This window comes from Cervus elaphus, chromosome 17 (genome assembly GCF_910594005.1).
Source record: "Cervus elaphus chromosome 17, mCerEla1.1, whole genome shotgun sequence".
NCBI lineage: Eukaryota > Metazoa > Chordata > Mammalia > Artiodactyla > Cervidae > Cervus > Cervus elaphus.
This window is the reverse complement of record NC_057831.1, coordinates 46600001-46623855: the sequence shown is the minus strand read 5'-3', so window position 1 is coordinate 46623855 and position 23855 is coordinate 46600001. Positions and strand designations below refer to the sequence as shown.

Below are 23855 nucleotides of genomic sequence, written 5' to 3'. Positions count from 1 at the left end.
CAGGCAGCTTCTTCACCACTGAGCCACCAGGAAAGCCCACAGTTTGACATAGCAATAAAGAATTGGACTTTTTCCAGCTTTATTAACATGTAATTGACAATTAAAACAGTAAGATATTTAAAATATACACCATGGTGATATGATATACATATATGTGATATAAATACACATTGTGAAAGGATTCTACCATCTAATTAATTAACATATGCATGTTGGGGGGGTGGTTTTGGTGAGAACATCCAAGTTCTACTCTCTTAGAAAGCTTTGATTATATAATACAACTTATATATAACAAAATATCATGTAATAAGTTATATATAGTATGTAATACAAGATATACAATGTTAGATAGATATATAATGTTACCAACTATAGTCACCATGTAATATGTTAAATCTGCCTCATTATAAGCCAAAAAGTTTGTACCCATTTACCAATCTTTCTCTATTTCCTCTACTTCTGATAAACCCCAACCCCTAAGCTTTTGGCAACTGCTTTCTACTCTCTTCTTAAAAGTTAGACTTTTTTTTTTCTTTTTTTTTCTTTTTTTTTGGTTTAGTATGGTTTATTAAGATGTGCCTTAGTACAGACGCTGGGGCTTGCCCATGGTGCTCTTAATGTACAAGACCCTGACGTTCTGCCAATTTTTCTTGAGCAATGACACCAGGAAGTTGACAGCTAAGTGGATGTTGTACACAAGCTCATCATCTGTCATCTTCACGTGGCCAACAACCACTGCCAGATACAGCACCTTCTTCATCTGGAACTTGATCGTGGACTTCATCAACTTTGGCCACCATGTTCTCATTGTGGGTCAGGAAGGAAGGGAACTTGCCAGCCTTGTTCAGGCCTGGGCCCAGGATTCAGGGGATCTGCTTGATCAGAGACTCTGAAGCCAAAAAGGCATCGTATTTCTTGGCCAGATTCTTGACCAGTTTCTTATTCTTGTTGAGCTTCTTCAGCGCCTCAATGTCCATGTGGGTGATATCCACAGCCTTGGTCTCATCACAATGCTGCTGGTCCCCAAGACACACATGGAGAACTTGGGGCAGGGAGTGGACTTAAGCCTGATGGTGCCCGAGAAGCGTTTGTCCTTCTGAGGGTCATAGTTCTTCAGACTGATCTGAAGCTCCAGAGTCTCCAAAAACTTCCTGCACTTGCACTGGTTCCCGTGCAGGACTTCCCTCACCGCCTCGTAGAGGGTGTCGCGGGAGACTTTGCTGCTCGTGGTTCCCTACACTGCGATAACCGGAAAAGAGCTTTTTTTTTCTTTTTTCTTTTAAGAGTCCACATATGAGGATTTCCCTGGTGGTCCAGTGGATAAAACTCCATACTTCCAATGCAGGGGGCTGGGTTTCAAACCCTAGTCAGGGAACTAGGTCCCAAAGGCCCCAACTGAGAATTCACATTCCACAGCTAAAATCTGGTGCAGCCAAATAAATAAACAACCTTTTTTTAAAGTCCACATATGAGTGATATCATGCAGTATTCATCTTTCTCTGTTTAGTTTCTCTTAGCATAATGCCCTCAAGTTTCATCCATGTTGTCATAAATGACAGCATTTCTTTTTTTATGGCTATATAAATTCCACTGTGTGTATATATATATATATATATATATATCTTTCTTATCCATTCATCCACTGATAGATCCTTAGGTTTCCATGTCTTGACTACTGAGAAGATACGCATGAAGTAAGGTGGCTCAAGAAGTTGCCAGGATCTGAAAGGATACTTTGCAACAAGTAACAAAACAAAAGTTTCCACTAAAAATAATGTCTCCAATTATAGAAGGTTCCTGATGGTTTATTGATTCACAGGACATCCAGTCAGAGGCTGGAGATGCCACAAGCAGGTCCCTCAGAGGGAGTGAGGAAGGAAGGGCTCATCCTTGATGCTTAGGATTCTGTGACCAAAAAATGTCCAGATGCCACCAGGCAGAGAAACTCAAGTTGTTGATACATTTCCAGCCCAGGTCTGAATGAGCTCAGAAATTGACCGAAACTGAGGGTGGAGGAGGGAGACCAAGGAATCAACCTAGTCAACTCTCAGGAAGGCACAGGTGAACATAATACTTCTTCCCATGGTCCAGCATCTTGAAAACTGTGGCCCTGCTGATAAAAGGTGGTATCTCCCTGAAAAGGAAATCAATTAGTACATGCAAACAGGGTCTACGCCACTTCTCAGCACACTGGAGTGGGCATTTCTCCACTACATGAGGAACAGGAGCATAGCATTCACCTCTCTATTCCACTAAACAAAACCCAACATGTAGCTTTGCTTAAAGTCCCTTCAAGACTAGAACCCTCTGGGACTTAACTGGTGGTCCAGTGGTTAAGACACCATCATTCTACTGCAGAGGGCGCAGGTTCCATCTCTGGTCCTAAGGACTAAGATCCCACATGCCCTGTGGCTTGGCAAAAAGAAAAAAATAAATAAATAAGGGAGAATGAAAGTTTAAAAAAGAAAAAGACTGGAGCCTTGTCACTGCAGGCCCCCTCTTCTCCATCACAGCACTTTCCACTGCCTCTAATTCACATTAATCCATCTTGGCTCCAATGTAAGTCATGAAGTCTTAAATCACAGAGCTTTTCACCATACTTTCAGTCTGGCAATCACCCTGTCTCTGTGGATAATTCTACTTTTTGAATTCTGCAAACTTCATCTGTGCAGTCTTTTGCAGGAACCCACACCTCATTTGGTCCTCATTACTGGCAAATATCAAACTGGGAAGATGTGTTGGCAACTCTCGCTGGATTTCTGGCTCCATGCAAAACCACTCATTCCCATAGTGCCTGGATATCATCCCCAGGTGCCAATCACATTATCGCAATGGAACCCGTCATAGACTCGAAGTCTAGTGGGGGAAATGCCCAAGAACTAAGGCAACATTTTGCAGTCTGATGTTTATTTAGCCCATTCTAAGGTATCATCTACCTGCTATTTCCTCCTATCCTGGGTCTCCCCTGGTGGCTCAGTGGTAAAGAATCTGCCTGCCAATGCAGGAGATGTGGGTTCAACCCCTGAGATAGGAAGATTCCCTGGAAAAGGAAATGGCAACCCACGCCAGTGTTCTTGCCTGGGAAATCCTACGGACAGAGGAGTCTGTCCACAGAGTCACCAAAGAGTCGGCATGACTTATTGGCTAAAAAACAACAAAGGTATTACTTGCCAGCTATTCTTCCTATCCCAGGTCTTGGTTTATTTTTTAAAGAAGCCTCTCGTCCTCTGACCTTCTTTATTAATAGCTGAGAATGTCACCCATAAAACTTTTTCCCCACCCCTGCTTTGACCAAATAATGCATCCTCCCAACATCCTCCCTTGGCATTCAATACCATATCAAATTCAAATAAATCACAGTTGACTTTAAAGCTCTCCAGCAATTCATGTCTGCCTATATAACTCCTACACTCCTCAGCTGCTCTTGTCACATAAACCATCTCACAGCCTCTTTCCTCTACTACTTGCAATTCTTTCCTTTCTCCCTTGCTCTCTCACCCACCTGAATCAACCACCTATCACCAACTATCGAATTACTTATTTTAGAGGAAGCAGAAAAGGTTGAATAAGGTATCTTGGTTCATAGCCTCATCCTGCTAATTCCTACCTGTGTGACTTTGTCAAACTGCAATAATAGTGATGAGAACAACACAAGTCTTTAACCAACACTTTTAGCTGTTCATCCAATTAACCCTATGAGGGAAAGCCTAGCATTATCCCAATTTTGAGGATGCAGAAAATCACCCAATTTTATTAAATACATGTTTTCTTATATGAAAACTAGAAATACTAACATTTACTTCTCATGGATAAAAGTAAAGCATGACATGCACAGCACACAATTCATGTTAATTTCCTTTCCCATCACCAAACCCACCTTATTCACCATTTCTGCTCTTAATAAAAGAAAGGATAGAGCTCTTCTCCAGCAATTCAAGATGTCCCTTTCTTCTTGTCTTCACAAGGCATAAGAGCTAAGTACCAGAAAACAAATGGTATAATCTGCTGTGAACCAGAAAAGTAATGACCTTCAACTCAGCACACTGCTCCATGACCATTAGTTGGAAACAGAAATTGGACTTTACCTTTAGGAAGGGCAGGTAATTCCTACTAAATGTGAATTGAGGCTTTTTACCCTCTGCTTCTCTCTCTGGAGAGAAAAGTTCTTTCCCACCTGTTTTGCTGAAATTCTTTCCTCAGAGGGACAAAGATTTCATTCCACAAAGCCAGGCTTAAAATGCAAATACCATTGGATGAGCTAATACTTTGATGTGCTTCCAAGTTACTGGTTTCATATCTCTTCTTGCCAACAGGACTTGGCAGAGATGATGAGAATCAGAAAGGGAAAGAGGGCACCAAGATGACTGTGTCCACTTAGCTATTTGACCCAGAATAACAACATTTGTCACCATGCCTAGTATAGGAAAAGGCTATGGTAATAATCAAGCTAAAAGATACGAGTTTTGATGTGACTTCAGAACAAACAGAAGATCGATAAACTGTGATTACAAGCTATCTGTAGCCAACCAACAAGACTTAACTCAGTTTATAAGGTGGCACATCTGTGCTTCTCCTCTACATCCTTAACATCAAATGATAATTAATTTTCATATATTGACAGTCCTCTAAAGTCACTGCAATTGCCAGTATTTCACATGTTTCAAGGTAGGGCTGGAATTTACCTTCCGTAAGTAAATAGCATCTTGTTGTAAAGATTACTGTTTTCCTTTAGTTAGAGACACAGAATAATCACTTTCTATATCCTAATTCACTGTCCTGAAGTAAACAAACTAGAGGAACATTTGATGTTGTGGGAGACAGCCTCTAAGATGACCCCAGTGACCCCCATCTTCTGGTTTAACAGCCTTACATAATCCTCTCCCCTTAAGGGCAAATTGAAATTATTGACGTGCTTCTAATTAATGTAGAAAAGTAATGGGATGTCCCTCATGAGATCAGGTTATAGGAAAACTGTAGCTGCTGTCCTGGATGTTCATTTTCCTTCATTCACTCACTCACCTTGAGGAATTCAGTTGCCACGTTTTGAGCTGTCCTACGAAGTCCTCAAAACGAAGAACTGAGAGAAGAAATTTCTAATCAACAGCCAGCAGGAAACTGAAGCTCTCACTCCAACAGGCTGCAAAGTAGGAAATCTTTCCTACCATCACTTAAGAGGTTCTGGACATAAACCCTCCCTTAGCTAACTTTCAGATGGGACTGCGACAGCATGGCTGCAACCACACAACCTTGAACCAGAGACACTCAGATAAGCCTCATCCAGACTCCTGACCCACCCTGGTGGTGGTGATTTAGTTGCTAAGTCATGTCTGGCTCTTGAGACCCTATGTACTGTAGCCCATCCAGCTCCTCTGTGCTTGGGATTCTCCAGGCAAGAATACTGGAGTAGGTTGCATTTCCACCTGTAGGGGATCTTCCCGACCACCCCAGCTGTGAAATAGTCAGTGTTTCTATTTTAGGAATCGAATTCACTTCTCTGGCATTTCCTGCATCAGCAGGCAGATTCTTTGCCACTGAGCCGCCTAGGAAGTCCCCTGTATCTCAACAGGAAATAGCTCACTGCTTGGCCAGTTTGCCAACAGTCCTGATTTCTCAAGTAGATTTCATGGGGCAAGAGCACTCCTTGGGGTTAACTTGCTCTTCGCCTAGGTTAATTTAAATAGCAGTTGAAAATTTAACTTGAAAAGATAATTACAATATTTCACCTTCTTTTATCTCAGGTCATGTAAATGAGGCTTTCGTCTTCTCACAGTTCATATTATATTAATACAGGGAATAAAAAGGCCTCAGTATATTGTGTGCTGTCAATCACTTTAGAAGAATATTCTCCAATAATCATAGTGGGTACTAACTGGACAAATTTCCATCATCATGAGCTGTGTCTATTATCAACAAGGAAACACATAAACTTATAGCTTGGCAAAGTTCTCACCTGAGAAGTGAAAGGTGTCAATTTTATCAGATTGCAAAGTTGGAGGGGCTTTTTTTGACATTTATCAAGTATTAAGAACATTTACTGTGTAGCTAGGAATAAGCCCTGAAGAAGCAAATTCAACTTCTACCGCCTTTTAAACTATGATTTTCATATCCTGCTAAAGGCGGTGAAAGCACTAACCCTGAGTGACGGGTCCTAGACCGTAGCTTTATCCTCTGCTTTGGACCTCAGCTCTTCTGGGAGATGCTGCCATTCACAGTATTCAACAGTGAAATGTGATGGTTAGACAAATGCAGCATCGTCAAGTTTAATAAACATCAGGAGGAAACTGGCAGATAAGTTTCAACCCCAGGGCATTTTTAAAAAATCAAAATACTGTTCTTTGTCCTCCTAGCGTTAACACAATACCATGTGTTTAAACTAGAGTTTAGAAAGAAAAGAAAAGAAAAAAAAAACTAAAGTTTTTCTGTTATACCTAAGGCCAGGCTCAAGGTCTTATTCCTCCAGGAAACCTTCCATGATTATCTCAACTCTAAATAATTACTCCTTCAAGTGTGGGATGAGAGGACATTACTCATCCCAGGGAAAGGCAGTGTACAATAGTGGTTACGAGAGTAAGTTCCATGAGTAGACCATTTGGCTTCAAATTTCAATGAGCAGGGGCTCACTAGCAATGGATGTTGGAGTGAACAACTTAACCTCCATAAGTCGGTTTCATCAATAAAATGGGGAGAGTATCTGTGCCCTAGATTGCCTTAGATAATCATGCAGAGAGACTGGCGCTGCATGGGCCCTCTAAAAACATTTGCTCTAGAGCAATTACTGTGTGCCAGACAGAAACATTGACCTATTGTATCTCCGTACCTCTCCTGTATGGTAAAACCCCTTGTGGATGGACCTAGGGTCTGTCATACAGAGTGATGTAAGTCATAAAGAGAAAAACCAATATCATATATTAATGAATGTATGTGGAATCTAGAAAAATGGTACAGATGAACCTGTTTCTGAGGCAAGAATAGAGACACAGACATAGGGAATGGACATGTAGACAAAGGAGGGGAAAGGAAGGATCAGACAAATTGGGAGATTAAGGTTGACATATATACACTATGATGTATAAAATAGGTAGCTAGCAAGAAGCTGCTGGATAGCATAGGAGTTTCAATTCGGTGCTCAATGATGACCTAGAAAGGTGGGAGAAGAAGGTATATCCAAGAATGAAGGAATACGTGTATACAAAGGACTGATTCACTTCATCATACAACAGAAACTAACATAGCATTGTAAAGCAACTATATTTCAATTGAAAAAAAAAAAACCTGAGTTAAATCTGATTACCTCCATTTTGCAAATGGGAAGGTAAGGCTCATAGAGGTTAAGTAACCAGTTCCCACATACACAGTTGTAGAGGTAACATATGAAACATGGCATCTGGGGTCCAAAGTCCACCATTACAAAATATCACAACTCTTGTACTTCTGGAAAGTACCATCTTCAGTTTTCAATAATTTATTATACCTGAATACATACATATCTATCTCCCTTACTGCACTGTTGAGTTACCCTGGGGCAAGCATTGTTTCTCATTCTTCTTGGGATTCCCAATGCCTAGCATAAAACACTTAGCCCATAATAGATGCTCATTACATTTTCTTGAAATAAAATAAGTTGGTAAAGTTGCAGCTGCTCTAGAAGAACTGTAACCCTTCTTTAAAGAAAAAGTTTTACCAAAAAGGAAAGGCCACAAATTTCTCTCAGCAAAGAAAATTGTTGAAAAATGAATAAACACAGTTGTGGGCCCTGAGCTGTCAAAATCAAAATGGGACTTAGATTCTACCAGGGGCATCTCCCCTCAAGCCCATCAATCAGTGTATACATACTGATTATCTTCTGGGTGCTAAATAACCTCATGATATCAGTGACTTCCAAACAGCCAGATCAACCTTATTTCTGACATCCAAAGGCAGAGTACAAGTGACTATCTAACCCTAGAGGACCTTGGAAAACCACAAGCCACACAGTCACCTGGAGAGGGGAAAAAAAAAAATCACTCCAGGAAAGACTTCTAGAGCTCCAGAAACTGACCACAAACCTGAAGTGGCTTTCAGAAATAGAAGACTTGTGTTGAGTTCTATGGGCTTCCCTGGTGGCTCAGACTGTAAAGAATCTGCCTGCAACAGAGAAGACCTGGGTTTGATCCCTGGTTTGGGAAGATTCCTGGAGAAGGAAAGGGCTACCCACTCCAGTATTCTTGCCTGGAGAATTCCATGAACAGAAGAGTCTAGCAGGTTACAGTCCACGGGGTCAGAAAAAGTCAGACATAACTGAGTTTTATGGAGCTTTGGGCTTTCAAAATGTCAATCCCTTTGTTTCTATCACTTTCCTTCCAAATGTTAAGGGTTTCATCAGGCCAACATCCATATCCTGCCATGCTTGTAACCTAGACAGGTTCATGGCAAAGAGCATGAGGAAGACGGGTTCTCCATAACATGATTTGGTGTAGTTCACAAGAATAAGATGTAAACCAAATTAAATCACAGCAAGAGAAAATAAAGATGTAGCAGGAAGATAAGATCAGGAGATAAATTAAATAAAGCCATGAAAGTGATAAGTTCTTAGAGGAAGTAATACTGAGCCAAAAATAGAGTTGTGAGGTTCTGGTGGCCAAGAATTTACCTTTTTAGATAAACAAATTTGATTATAATATCCAGGTTTTTTTTGAGAAAAGAAAAAATATATACAATTTTCATCCAAGAAGCAAAGCTTTTTCCTGAAACTTTAATACGTACCAGTGCTGTCCAACAGAAATATAATGTCACATATGCAATTTTAAATTTTCTAATAAATACATTTAAAATGTAAAGAAAATAACATTAATTTTCATAAAATCTTAATATATTCAAAGTATTATCATTTCAGTATATAATCAATATACAAATTAACCATGCAGGGTTGTGGTTTTTTTTTGCATACTAAGTCTTTAAAATATAATGTACATTTTACACTCATAGCATTTCTCAGAGGCACTAAATTTTCATTGGAAATACTTGATCTATTATGTTGGTACAAAATTCATTGTGGTTTCAGACCGTGATTTTTATTACAGCTAGGCTCAAACACACCCTTATTAATCAAAATAGGAACCATTATAATCAACACATTTTTGCCAAAGAAAAATAAGTTTGCTTATCTTGTAGCATAAAAATTCATACTTCAGGATCTGACTAACTCTTGCCTCCTGCCCATTGTGGAAGCATTTTCCCTGCAAAAAATTGTTAAGATGTTGAAGTGGTAGTCAGTTGGCGAGAGGTGAGGTGAATAAGGCAGATTAAGCAAAACTTTATAGCCCTATTCATTCAACTTTTGAAGCGGTTGTGTTAAATTGGGCCCTTTCTGTTGACCAATGCCAACTGTAGGCATTGCCGTTTTTGGTGCATTTCACTGATTTGCTGAGTATACTTCTCAGATGTAATGGTTTCACCAGGATTCAGAGAGCTGTAGTGGATCAGACCAGCAGCAGACCACCAAAGAGTGACTATGACCCTTTTATTGCGCATATTTGGATTTGGGAAGTGCTTTGGAGCTTCTTTTTGGTCCAACCACTGAGCTGGTCATCAGCAGGTGTCCTATAAAATCCACTTTTCATCACACATCACAATCCAATAGAGAAATGATTCATTGTTGTTGCATAGAAAAAAAGACAACATTTCAGAAGTTTTTTTTTTTTATTTTTGGTCGGCTCATGAGGCACCCACTTATTGAGCTTTTTCACATTTCCAATTTACTTTACCTGCTGAATGACCATAGAATGGTCTATGTTGAGTTCTTTGGCAACTTCTCGTGTAGCTGTAAGAGGATCAGCTTCCGTGATTGCTCTCAGTTGGTCATCATCAACTTCGGATGGCTGGCCACTGTGTTGCTTATCTTCAAGTCACTCATCTCCTTTGCAAAAGTTCTGGAACCACCACTGCACTGTATGTTCATTAGCAGTTCCTGGGCCAGATTCGTTGTCGATGTTGAGAGTTGTCTGTGCTGCTTTATGACTCATTTTGAACTTGAATAAGAAAATCACTCAAATTTGCTTTTTGTCTAACATCATTTCCTAGTTTAAAATAAATATTAAATGAATAACAAATAATAAGTCATTAGCAAAAAACATAAAGTGAGAAATGAGTATTAAAATGATCTATAAAAAACCACACTTAAGAATGTATTCTGATATTAAACAGCAAATTTCAACAATGCAAAAACAGCAATTATGTTTGCACCAACCTAATATATTTCGATTTCACAAACTGTACAGTGGGTTCCCTGGGTTCAGACAGTAAAGAATTTGCCTGCAATGCAGGAGACCAGGGTTCGATCCCTGGGTTGGGAAGATCCCCTGGAGGAAGGCATGGCAACCCACTCCATGGACAGAGGAGCCTGGAGAATCCCCATGGACAAAGGAGCCTGGGCTACAGTTCATGGGGTCGCAAAGAGTTGGACACAACTAAGCGACTAAGCACAGCACAGTGCAGTGGAAAAAGTAGATTCACATAAACAAATTATTCCAACATGCGTAAAGCTTTTCCAATCGCTGAATATTCATCTTTAAATTTAAATTAATTAAAAATTAAATAAAATTTATTTTCTGAATTGCATGAGCCATATTTCACATGCGGACAGCACAGTTCTAAATGAAAGAGTTGTCTAGGTCTACCTAGAGGATACAGAGTAACACAGAGTACAATGTCTTCAGCAATCCCCCTACAAAACTTTGATTACATCTGTCAGTGTAAGCTGGGGGCACAAAATCCAACTCAGTGTCAAGCAGAAAGTCAAGGCTTTGAGGTCCACTCACCCCAAACTCTGATGATTTGGAACAAAAGAACCCCTCAAATGCCCTTCACTCTATTTTCTGTCTGCATTACCTCCCTTGACTGAACTTCTGATTCACAGACTAAAGAAGATAATGTTCATAGGCAAGAGTCTAAAGTTCAAGTAATGTTTTTCTTTTAAGTATCTATTTTTATTTATTTTAATTTTAATTTTTGGTCACTCCCATAGCTTGCAGGACCTTAGTTCCCTGACCGGAGATTGAACTCAGGGCCATGGCAGTGAAAGCATCAAGTCCTAACCATTAGACCACTAGGGAAGTCCCAAGTAATGTTTTTCTTGATTAAGAATAAACCATGTTTTTTTAAATAAATACAATTTTTTAGAAAAGAAAAATCCATATATTTTGAAAGTACTATGGTAGGAAATTGATAAGTACATCCAAGAACAAAATATACAAAGTTCTTTTGAGAATTAAAAAATTACTTTTTAAAAGCTCATGAGTCAAATAGAAATACCTAAATCTAATACTATTTAAGTACTGTTTAAACAAAAAAATATATATATAGAAAGCATCCTTGTTTATTTTTATTAAACCACCAGAACCCTGGGGCTTCCCTGATAGCTCAGTTGGTAAAGAATCCACCTGCAATGCAGGAGACCCCTGTTTGATTCCTGAGTCGGGAAGATCTGCTGGAGAAGGGATAAGCTACCCACTCCAGTACTCTGGGCTTCCCTTGTGGCTCAGGTGGTAAAGAATCTGCCTGCAATGTGGGAGACCTGGGTTCGATCCCTGGGTTGGGAAGATCCCCTGGAGAAGGGAAAGGCTACCCACTCTAGTATTCTGGTCTAGAGAATTCCATGGACTACAGTCCATGGGGTTGCAAAGAGTCAGACACAACTGAGTGACTTTCACTCACTCACTCACTCACCATAACCCTTATAACAAATCCTTAAAAAAATATTTCTTAAATTAAAAAATTACACATACTGAATTAAATTTATAATGCCAATTTCTTTTGAGAATAGGTCCAGGAATTCACTAAAGAAATTTGAAAATCCTTTATACTAGTTTACTCTTCTCAATTTCCTCATCTCTCTAATTCAGTTATGGAAATAGATAAATTCAAGTATATTTATGTCAAGAATTACCAGTAGAGAAATTACCAAAACATAAGCATAGTAGTAAACAAATAAAAAAAAAAGGAGCCTTAATCAGAATTTCCTAAGAGAAAACATAAAGAAAATTTCCCCCATATTTTTCATTTGCCATAAGTTTTAAAATGCCTGTCCTGTGTTAAAATTACTTTTGTGAGAAACTTTCCGTTTAAATCGACACATCCATCTCTTGAAAAGAATCCCATTGGAAAAGGGTACTCAGGTTCCATATTGACTCTAGCAGGTCTCCTCCTCTGGCAGCCAGAGATGATTATCTACACCACAGGGTGCACAGAATAAATAAAGATTAAATGATTATCAAAATGTGACCAACATCTGAGCAAACAGCATGCACCTTGGCAGGAGGGATACCAGCATTAAGGCAAATCACATCCAACTGTGGAAATAAACTTGTCAGATACAGGCTCCGGCTGCATCCCAAGCTACAGACCTTCGAGGACGATTCCAAAATGGTTCAACAGCACCGGGCCACCTCCCGCTGCCGCCTTTGGCTTCCCTCCACAGGCTGCCTCTGCCCCCTGTCGGTCAGTTTCACTGCTGTATGTGTCATAGACAGCCTGACGTTTGAACTCAGAAGTCCTAATTGGAAGGGATTGGGAAGAGCAAACGGCAGTATTTGTGTATCTCAAGTGTGAGGTCTAGGGAAGAAAGAATCTTTGATCTGTTGGACTCCACAGTCAGGCAGGGTGAGAGCTATTTGGGGTGCCAAGGACTGTGTGAAGGGCATTGTCTCATCCATGTCCCTATGTGTGATGTGATGTGAAAGTCGTGCCCAGCTCTTTGCGACCCCATACTGCAGTGGGTAGCCTTTCTCTTCTCCAGAGGATCTTCCCAAACCAGGAATCAAACCGGGGTCTCCTGCATTGCAGGCGGATTCGCTTGCAATGCAGGAGACAAAGGAGACCCAGGTTGCATCTCTGGGTGGGGAAGAGAGGGAGGAAATGGTAACCCTCTCCAGTATTCCTGCTTGGAAAATTCCATGGACAGAGGAGCCTGGTGGGCTACAGTCCATGGGGTCACAAAGAGTGGGACATGACTGAGCGCAGCACAGCAGCGTAGCCCTATGGAGTAGGTTCTATTATTATCCACGTTTCAAATAAAGAAACTAAGATACAGAGAAAGTAGGAAACTTTCCCAAGGTCACACAGCTAGGAAATGGCGGAGCTGAAATGTTAACCCCAGGTGGTGACTCTAGAAACTTCCCTCTTAATAGCAAGGCCACACTGCCACCCCATGGCCTGCTGGAAAAATCCACTTGCCAAGGGAATCCAGTTAAGTGAGAGTTTTAGCAAATGTTAACCTCAGGGATGGCAGAGGGCCAGCAAGAAAGGACTGATGGTGGGTAGGGACTCCTTTTAAAAACAAACCCAAAAAAACCAAACAAACAAACCAAAAAAACCACTGGACAATTGTTTGAATTACAGATAATAAAGAAAAAGTAAGCTATGAACACTATAAGAGAAATAACTTTAAAAATCGGGAAAGAGGGAATATGAGAATACTAATCTTTTATGGCAGAAACTCAACTCCAAATGTAACTTTTTCAAGAAATGATAGTATTCCAACTTGTCAATATCTTGCATAATCTCTTTAGTGGAATATTTTAGGAAATAACATCTCTTACAGTAAAAAAAAAAAAAATCTGTTTAAAATTTCTCCTTTTATCTTCATTTTTTTCTTCTGTTCAGTCAAATGAAATTAAACTTAAAACACTCTTAAAAGAGCACTGCTAGTCGTATCCTATTTTAATAGAAATATGTATAGATGATTCATTGAAAAAGACCCTGATCCTGGGAAAGACTGAAGGCAAAAGGAGAAGAGGGTGGCAGAGGGTGGTTGGGTGGTTGGATGGCATCACTGACTGAATGGACATGTGTTCGAGCAGCTTCAGAGAGATAGTGAAGGTCAGGGAAGCCTGGAGTGCTTCTGTCCGTGGGGTTGAAAAGAGTCAAACATGAATTAGCGACTGAACAACAACAGCTGAACAGCAGCAAGGGGGCTTCCCTGGTGCCTCAGATGTGGCTCAAAGAATCTGCCTGCAAGGCTGGAGACATGAGTTCGATCCCTGGGTTGGGAAGATCCCCTGGAAAAGGGAATGGAAACCCACTCCAGTAATCTTACCTGGAGAATCCGAAGGACGGAGGAGACTGGCGGGAAAGAGTTGGACATACCTGGGCAACTAACTCTTCCACTTTCACAGCAGCAACAATATAGAACAGTATCTGAAATGAGATGGATCCCTCATATTAATGGTGTTTATTTTCTGGATGAGAGTACTTGGAAAGTTTTTCTTATAATTAATATTGTTTCTTTCATTAATATTTCATTGATTCAATTGTTGTTTATTTATCGAGCAGTTACAGTATACCAAGAATTGTTCCTGGCTCTGGGGGTATGGCTGTGAACAGAACAAGTCTGGTCCTTCTCCCGCTCCACAGGGAAGACAGATGTTAAACATGTAAGCACCTGCTCACGTGTCAGTACTTTAAAAAGAGATTATAAAGTGATGACAGGTTGAACTATTTTTAACAAGGTGATGAAAGAATCTCCCCATGGTAGGAACACTGAAATCAAGAATCAAAAAAAGTTCAAGAGGGAATCACTGCAAATACCTAAAGAAAAACATCGATGTAGAAAGAAAGGCAGATATAAATGTACTGGGGCAGGATATAACAAGGCAAAAAAGGATGTCCGTAAATCACAGTGCTGAAGCTTTCCAATTTGAACCAAGTATTTGGTAAATCAGATGGCATGCTTAATTTCATGCTAGGTAATACATGACTAATGTTCAACTTCAGTCTAGCTCTTATTTATTTTCATTTTCCTGTATCCTCTCCCAATTTCCCCAGACTCATCGAGCAACCTCTTTACACTTGGATCCAAGTTCTTGTCCCCATAGAACCCTGAATTTAGCAGATAGCCTGCTTCGGTCTTTTCCCAGAGCAGTGAGGGCCCAAGTGGAGTTGTTAAATGCTTACTTAACTAAACTAACAGCTACATTGAAATTGTATTGACATTAAACCCTTTCAAAGGTATCTGACAACCTGGCTAAAAGCAAATATACTGTGTGAATCTCCCTCATTAATGAGGCAATTAATCCTGAGAATTAGCCAACTTCACTGAGGACCAAGTGAGCTGCTATAAAAATGGAATTTTGGCTTCTCCCAAAATGCCCAGTCAGGAAAGGCAGCCCCTCGCAGTTGAGGAAGCCTGGGAAGATTGATAGCTCAGCTTATTGATTTCGCATGTCAAGAACAACTCCCAGGGGGCTGGTATCAGCCAGTCAGAAGCAGAATTTGATGAGGCAGATGGGACCCTGAGGGAAAACATCGCAAGGCGGAGCAGCCAAGTGCCCCTTTCCTGACCCTCTCAAGCACGATAAGAGATGGCCTGGTTCTCATTTTTACAGGATTCATTCCCACCAGGCTGCATGTGAAGAAGATGTCAGCCCAGAAGAGTCTTGCTCTTTAGAAAAAAAAAAAAAATTAAGCTTCTTAAGTACAAAGTTTTAAACTGCCACCAACTGGCGTGTGCTTCAGGGAAGAAGGTAGGAGCAAAACGTCTCGTGCCCAGACCCACCCTGCCTCCAGTTTGGATTGTGCTACATGTATTAAAGCATGTGTGTGTGTGTGCGTGCGTGCACACACGTGTGTGCCTTCTCCAACCTGAGAACGGCTTCTAGCAGCGTTTCTCAGGATATATCCTTTTAAGGGAGGCCCCTCACCTCGCACCCCACGACACCTGCCATCAGAGGCAGGTGGTGGGATTATTCTAAGCAAATGAAACAGCAGGTCGTTCCCGTCTCCTAAACAAACAATTCTCAGACACACTCGGGTGGAGGAGAGCCTGGGAGCTGTCAGGGTTCTGCCATGCGAAATAATGATGTGCTTCATTCCAGCTTACAAGAGAGAACACGCTTCCTCTGGCAGGACACATAACTGCATGACGTGTATTTGGAGTGAAATCTCAACCAGAAACACATAGGCCCCTGAAATAAAATGTGAACTGTGAGGGTTGTATGTGGCTAGGAGAGTTTTTCGCATCAGAGCATCCTCTCAATGTGTCAAGTGTTCATTTACTTTCTCATCTCTTCACTTTATTTGCATTTAAGCCTTGTTGTTGTTGTTTAGTCATTAAGGTGTGTCCATTTGCAACCCCATGGACTGTAGCACTCCAGTCCTCTGCCCACAGGATTTCCCAGGCAAGAATATTGCAGTGGGTTACCATTTCCTTTTCCAGGGGATCTTCCTGACCTTAAGCCTTAGCAGATGCCAAAGTTTTCATGCAAAATTACCAGAAGACAATTTTAAGTCATCAGCATTCTAATCTCACTGCTAAATTTGTTGCCTCTACAAATTAAGTTTCCTTTGATCGTTTGATTCTAGAACAGCTCTGTTCAAGGCGGTCAGCAGGAACATAGTGTAAGCTTCACACCACAGCTGTTGATTCTGTGAAAGATCTTTCCTCTTCTCACTGCCGCACACTTCTCCCTGCTCCCAGCGAGCCCACTGTCACTCCCAGTAAAGTTTAAAATGAGGGAAGGAAGGGTCTTGGCTGGCAATCCAGTGGTTAATTCACCTTCCAATTCAGGGGGTACCAGTTCAGTCCCTGGTCAGAGAGCTAATATCCCACATGTCTCACTGCCAAAAAGCCAAAACATAAAACAGAAGCAATGGTGTAACAATAAAAACTTTTTTTTAAAAGGAATTAAGGAAATCACTGGGATGGCTATGAGGCTGCAGCTTACCCCACATCCACTCTCTCAACCTGCCAAGCTGAATGAAATGGAATCAAGGAGAGCATGTGGCAGCCTAGCTAGACTGCACACCAGCCTCTTTTTGTCCCTTTGACCTAGTGTGGGGCATGGAATGTGCCTCCTCTGTGTTCCCCACTTCCCTTTCCGATGGCTGGAACCTGAATGTGGCATCAAACCAGCTTCATACATGCAGAAAATGGCAGCGCTCCAGACCACAGCAGATCAGCCCACCTGGACTGTTCGCAACAGGACTGTTTCATAAGAGAGAAAAAAAACATCCCTTATTCATTAAGCCACTGTATTGTCAGATCTCTGTTATAGCAGCTTGTGTGGGCTCAGTCACTCAGTCAACCCCATGGATTGTAGCCCACCAGGCTCCTCTGTCCATGGGATTCTCCCAGCAGCCTTGCAGTGGGTTGCCATTTCATTCTCCAGGGGATCTTCCCAACCCAGGCGTTGAACCCGTGACTCTTGTGTATCCTGCATCAGCAGGCAGATTCTTTCCCACTGAGCCACCTTATAGCAGATTAGTCTTACTCTAATCTATTATAGGAATTAATCACAAGACCTATGCTGTAAATGAGCTTCCCTGATAGCTCAGCTGGCAAAGAATCCGCCTGCAATGCAGGAGACCCTGATTCAATTCCTAGGTCGGGAAGATACCTTGGAGAAGGGAGTGGCTACCCACTCCAGTATTCTGATCTGGAGAATTCCATAGCTATATTGTCCATGGAGTTGCAAAGAGGCAGACATGACTGATTGACTTAAAAAAAAAAAAAAAGTGCTGTAAATACACAAGACATGCAACCATTAAGGCTACCTGATCTTAAGTCCTTCTTTAACATTTCTCTTGGTTTGTTAATCCCTCTTTTCACCTATTTAAATCCCCGTCCTTCCAGGTTAATCTCCAACATCACCTCCTCCAGGATGGGAACCAATCATTCCAGCAATCTGTTCCACTGAATCTCATTATCTCGCCTCGTACAGAGCCTGGCCTGTAGGAAGTACACAGTTGGTTCCCTTTCTGGTCATTGTTTAATATCATCCAATGCAAGACATCAAGTTCTTCTTGTGAATTTAGATATACCTTTGAGAATTTTGGCTTGAATGATCACCTGGCTAGTGTACCACTTAACTAAGATAAAGAACAAAACTACAGAGAGAAAAAGAAGGTGGGCTAGAGTGGGAAGTTTGGTCACCTAAGCAGTCCTCCAGGAAACTAGCCAGTTATAGAAGAGAAATTGAAAGATGCTCTAAAAGAAAAAACAAAAAGGAAAAAAAAAAAAATATTAAGCCATGTTTCAAAAATAGTAACCAAGACTAGTTGGGTCAAACAGCCCAGAACTGGAAAGGAGTGGGAAAGAGAGGGAGAGGCTACCAACCCCATTGCCCATAATGTAATGAAGCAATTTGCAGACAATTGTTATTGACTCCGAACAAGAGATTTAATTCCAAATACAATCTCTCTCCCTTGGCCTGAGATCCCCAGTTGATCACCTTTATCTCTATGTATTTGCTTTTTCATCTGAAAAATGGGAATAATTTGCATCTTAAAAAAATAGGAGCAATGAGATAACTAAACAGAATAATATACATGAAAGTAACATATAAGAAAGAAAGAGGCGTATGCATGTGAGTTTTTATGCTTTACATTGCATTCAAAATGAGTGGGAATGTGGGTAGTATCTCTAGAGATAGGATGGTGCAGGCTGGGGAGTGGAATAAAAATAAGTTTAGAATGTTGAATAGGACAGTGTGAGGTGATGAAATAGGACCCTAGAAAAATAGAACAGTACTGAAAGCAGGTATTTTTTTATCAAGCACAGCCCTTACTTCTTTTATCCCCCGCTGCTGTCCTCCCAGCTCTACCACACACACACACACACACACACACACACTTATGTGCACAATCCATTCTCACCTGATGAGTGATGGAGCTTAGAGAGGGACCCCACAAGAAGTAGAAGTCAAGCTGGCAAAGCACACACTTCAAACAGAAGTTGAACAGAGATGTTTTATGGGATCATACAACTTAGCAGCTGCTATGGATCGAGAATAGATTTTCACAAATGGAGGATATAGACTTTGGAAAAATGAATTGTTCACTGGACATAAAATTTCAGTTATGCTAGATGAATAAGTTCTAGAGATCTGCTCTACAATACTGTGCACTCAAAAAGTAAAGAGAGTAGATCTTGTCTTAAGTATGATTACGACAACAACAAAAAAATACTCAATGGGGGAAAAGGACACAGAAAGCTTGGGAGGTGTTCACTGTGATTGCAGTAATGTGGTTGCCGTTGTTCAGTCGCTCAGTCATGTCTGACTCTCTGCGACCCCATGAACTGCAGCACACCATGTTTCCCTGACCTTCACTATCTCCCAGAGTTTGCTCAAACTCATGTCCATTGAGTCAATGATGCCATCCAACTATCTCACCCTCCGTCGTCCCCTTCTCCTTCTGCCTTCAATCCTTCCCAGCATCAGGGTCTTTTCCAATGAGTCAGCTCTTTGCATCAGGTTGCCAAAGTACTGGAGCTTCATGGCCCCTATAATTACTTACAAATGCTTCCTCTATCTTAATTTCTTTACTGTCTGTTCTCCCACTAGCTTTTTTAAGCTTTCAGGTATTTTATTAATAGCGTGGGCATTTTCTTGGCCAAAGGTGGCTATTCTCTTATCCCCTTTAGTTCCTGGTTCCCTTTAAAATTCCTAAGAAAGAGAAATTATGTAATTTAAGGTAACCAGTATCTAAATAGTTCATTACTTTCTCAAACCATATACAAAATTAAACTAAGAATAGATTAAAGACCTCACTGTAAGACATGAAACCATAAAACATCCAGAAGAAAACATAGGCAATATGCTCTTTGACATTTGTCTTAGTAATATTTTTTTTGAATATGTCTTCTTAGGAAAAGGACACAAAAGCAAGGAAAAAAAAGGACTACACCAAACTAAAAAGTTTTTGCACAGCAAACAGAACTACCAACAAAATGCAAAGGTAACCTACTGAATGGGAGAAGGTATTTGCCAACAATATATTCTATAAAGGGTTAATATCAAAATATACAAATAACTCTAGGATGCGGACAAAAGGGAATCCTTATGCAGTGTTGGTGGGATTGTAGATTGGTGCAGCCACTATGAAAAATAGAACTACCATATGAATCAACAATTGCACTTCTTAATATTTACCCAAAGAAAATAAAAACACTAGTTCAAAAATATATGTGCTCTCCAATGTTCATTGCAGCATTACATACAACATGTAAGATATGGAAGCAATCTAAGTATGTGTGTATGTGTGTGTATCCATACATATACAATGGAATATTACTCAGCTTATAGAAAGGTATCTTGCCATTTGCAACAATATGAATGGATCTAGAGGATATTATGCTAAGCGAATCAAGTCAGACAGAAAAAGACAAATTCCACATGGTCTCACTTATATATGGAATCTAAAAAACAAAACAAAGTGAAAACAAACTCAGATACAGAGGAAAACTGGGTGGTTGCCAGAAGGGAAGGATGTAGGGAGTGGACAAAATAGCTAAGTGGGATTAAGAGGGACAAGCCTCCAGTTCTGTAATAAGGAAGGCATGAGCATGGAATACACAGTGTAAGAAATATGATCAATAATATTGTAATAACTGTGAGTGAAGACAGATGGCTGTTAGACATGTGGTGGTCATTTCATAATGTATGCAAATATCAAATCATCGTGCAGTATGTCTGAAACTAAGCTAATATCAGACATCAACTACATTTCAATACAATAAAAGAATAAACAGTAAAAGTTACATCTAGCTGAGTTTTAAAAAAAGAACAACACAAAGAAAAACCATTAAGTCACAAGTCACCAGCAGTACTAATAGGGTATCACAGATTTACTTGAATACAGACCATTTGAAATTTTTACTTAACTTAATCGTTTTATTTATTTGCAGAAAGGCTATTAACATCTTGCTAAACAGTGCTCCAGAGAGCACCATTTGCAAAATGGAGCTCCAAATAGTGTTTCGTGACCACAGCTATGAGCTGTGACGTCAACGGTGGCTCAGAACTTCTGGCAGAGCACAGAAAACCTGAGGGTTGTGAGCTGTTCCCTGTGTGGTCCCCAGACCCCGCTCCCCTCCTGCCCTGTTACTGGAGGATGTTGTAACTCCTGTGCCCATTCCGTGCAGAGTCACTTGCTTAGCACAGTGAGCATTATAAAACAAAGCAAGAACTTTTTTCTCTTGCTCCTACGGTGCTTACAGTCCAGCGAGGTCATGCAAATACACTCACAACCCCAGTGAAGGGCATGATGGGGTAGTAAACACACAAAGTGCTCTGAAGGCCAGAGGAAGGGTGAAAAGTGAGCTCTTGTATATTCTGTGTGTGCATACACACACACACACACACACCCCTACACTTCACCTGGGGTGTCTCCATGGTGCTCAGGATAACATTTGAGACACCACTCCACTGCAAGTCAGCAGAATTATGTGATTCTGTTACCAGCATCAGTATTGATTTACTTCCCACACTGAGAGAAGCTCTATAACCTCCCAGGGACATAATCCCCCATTTTCTCTGAAGGAAAGGCCCCTCTTGACAGAGGCCTGGGGAGAGTCTATTAGCTCGCTGTCACAAGCCAGGGCTTCAGACCAAACACAGACAGCTTAGTTTTCAGCCTTTAGTTCCCAACTAATGAGTCTGCAGCCTCAACCTCAGGCTTAAGTTCTTCATCCCTGGTTTAACAGGACCCAGATGGCTGAGCCCCTACCCCAGTGCTCTGAGATGACATGCAGTTCGGGCTCTGCAGCTTAGTTAAAGCTAACCCCTGTGAGTTTCTGTACTGTTCTTTTATTGAGTCAGCAAGGTATAGTCCTCTGTTATTATCCCTTTTCTTGTTCCAGAAGGAAACTACTTTGGATCAAGAGACATACAAAGTCTTGAACATCATCTGGTGTGTGTGTGCTTAGGTGCTGTCTTGTCCAACTCTTTGCAACCCCAAGGACAGTAGCCCACCAGGCTCCTCTGTCCATGGGATTTCCCAAGCAAGAATGCTGGATTGGGTTGCCATTTCCTTCTCCAGGGGATCTTCCCAACCCAGGGATCAAACTCACGTCTCCTCTGTCTCCTGCAGGTGGATTCTTTACCTGCTGAGCCATCAGGGAAGCCAGGGACGCTGATTATCTACTACAATAGTCAAAAATGTTGTCCACTCTCTCTTCTCTCACAGCACTTATATCTAATCTAGAGTCCTCCCTGTCCACGCTCTGCTTTTGACTGAGGCTGTTTGGGAATTCCCTGCCTCCACCACCAGACTATTATTCCTATATTGGTCCAGTGAAGGGTCCTGAGTTTCAGGTGGCAATGGGGACCAGGGGGCAGTAATCTGATTAGTAAGGCTCTTTCTAGGGATTTACCTAGAAGCTCCATTTGTGTAGCAAGCACACTAGTTCTCCTGCAATTCTATCTATTTCTTTGGAGTTGCATGAAGCTGATTACATTTCAAGCTCCCAGTGTTTACTACCACTCTCTGATGGTATTTTTATGTGTCAATTTGGCTGGCCATCAGATGCCCATATAACACATTACTTCTGAATGTGCCTATGAGGGTGTTTCTGGATGAATTTAGCATTGGAACCTGAACTCAATAGACAGCCCTCTCCTATGCAGGTGGGCATCATCCATTTCATTGAGGTCCTGAACAGAATGAAAAGTACAGGATGGAGGAAATTGCCCTTTTTGCTTCCTCCCTGCCTGCTTAGGCTGGGACATCTTGTCTCAACTTCTCAGCTCTCAGACTTGGATTTAAAACATTGGCTCCCCCAGCTCTCAGGCCTCTGGACTCAGACTGAATTATACCACTGGCTTTCCTGGATCACCAGCTGGTAGATAGCAAATCATGGGAATTCTTAGCCTCCATAATCTCATCATCCAATGTCTCATAATACATATATACATATAGTTAGATAGAAAGACTTTTATTCTACCAGTTCTGTTTCTCTAAAGAATCTTGCCTAATACATACCCTATGTTGAGTTTGGATGGATTTGGGAGAGTGGTGAGAATGAGGTGGACAATAAAGCCCTTTCCCAAGGTCACCCTTGGAGTTGCCCATGGCCGGAACTAAATCCCGTTCATTGTAGTATCTCAAAGAATACCTAGCAAAGTCGAGTCAGGAGTTGCAACATTTGGCTTCAAAATGACACCTGAGATGAGCTATGATCCAGAGAACCACACAGCAGAACAAAGCTGGAGAAGGCACAGGCCCAGAGAACTGGGCCTGAGCAGGTGGAGTCCAGACTATTACAATAAGGCAGTAGCCAAGGCAGCCACATGGCAGCCTGCAGAAATATCAAACAATAAAAGAAACTCAGCCTAGCATTAACAACAATCCCACTGATCCCCAGGAAACACAGTGGGTCACCTCTAGGCAAGTGCTCTAAAAATTAAGAGAGAAATGTCAGTGCTACCAAGTGGCGGTCAGACATTAGAGCAAATTTAAGTTCTTTGGCTCCTGAGTGCCAAGCTCTCTCCAGAGGCATCTTGCCCATTAGCCTGCTGGTGTCTTGATCTAATACCCTTGAGGTCTCTAAGTAGCAGTTTTACAAGGATAATTGAAAGGGTATTACTGGCTGTCTATTTATCATCTCTTGATCACCCAATACCATGGTACCTATTCAGATGAACTAAAGGCTCCTCAGCTAGAAGCTTAGGCAGCTTCTCCAACAGGAGACAAAACAAGATTGTCCTCAAATCCTCTCATTTTGGACCAATCCTGTGTGCTAATTAATCATGATTACTCTATACAGTAAGCATATTTGAGGAGATTAATCTGCACTAGCCTCGGGTAGTGTCCTAATTAACAATATGCTGAAGCAGCATTCTCCTTGTGAGTGTAAATACAGCTTTAACACCATTTGCAAAACGACATGACTTTAAAAAACTTTCTGTCTTCTGACTTTTCTGCCTTGTCATCTTGGCTGGATAATCCTATACCACCCAGAGGCAGCAGAATATGTGGCTCAGCATCTTAGAAGATCTTAATCAAAGAAAGAAAAGAGTGCAGGCAGGAAAATATCAGAGTTAGGAAATCTTAAAGAGCAACATGGAGCAGAAAACGGCAACCCACTCCAATATTCTTGCCTG

General features: G+C 41.1%; 1 pseudogene; it reads right to left on the bottom strand.

Moving 5' to 3' along the window:
* Positions 1 to 543: 543 nt before the first annotated feature.
* The window catches only part of LOC122673363, a 46400-nt pseudogene continuing 23088 nt past the window's right edge, over positions 544 to 23855 (bottom strand).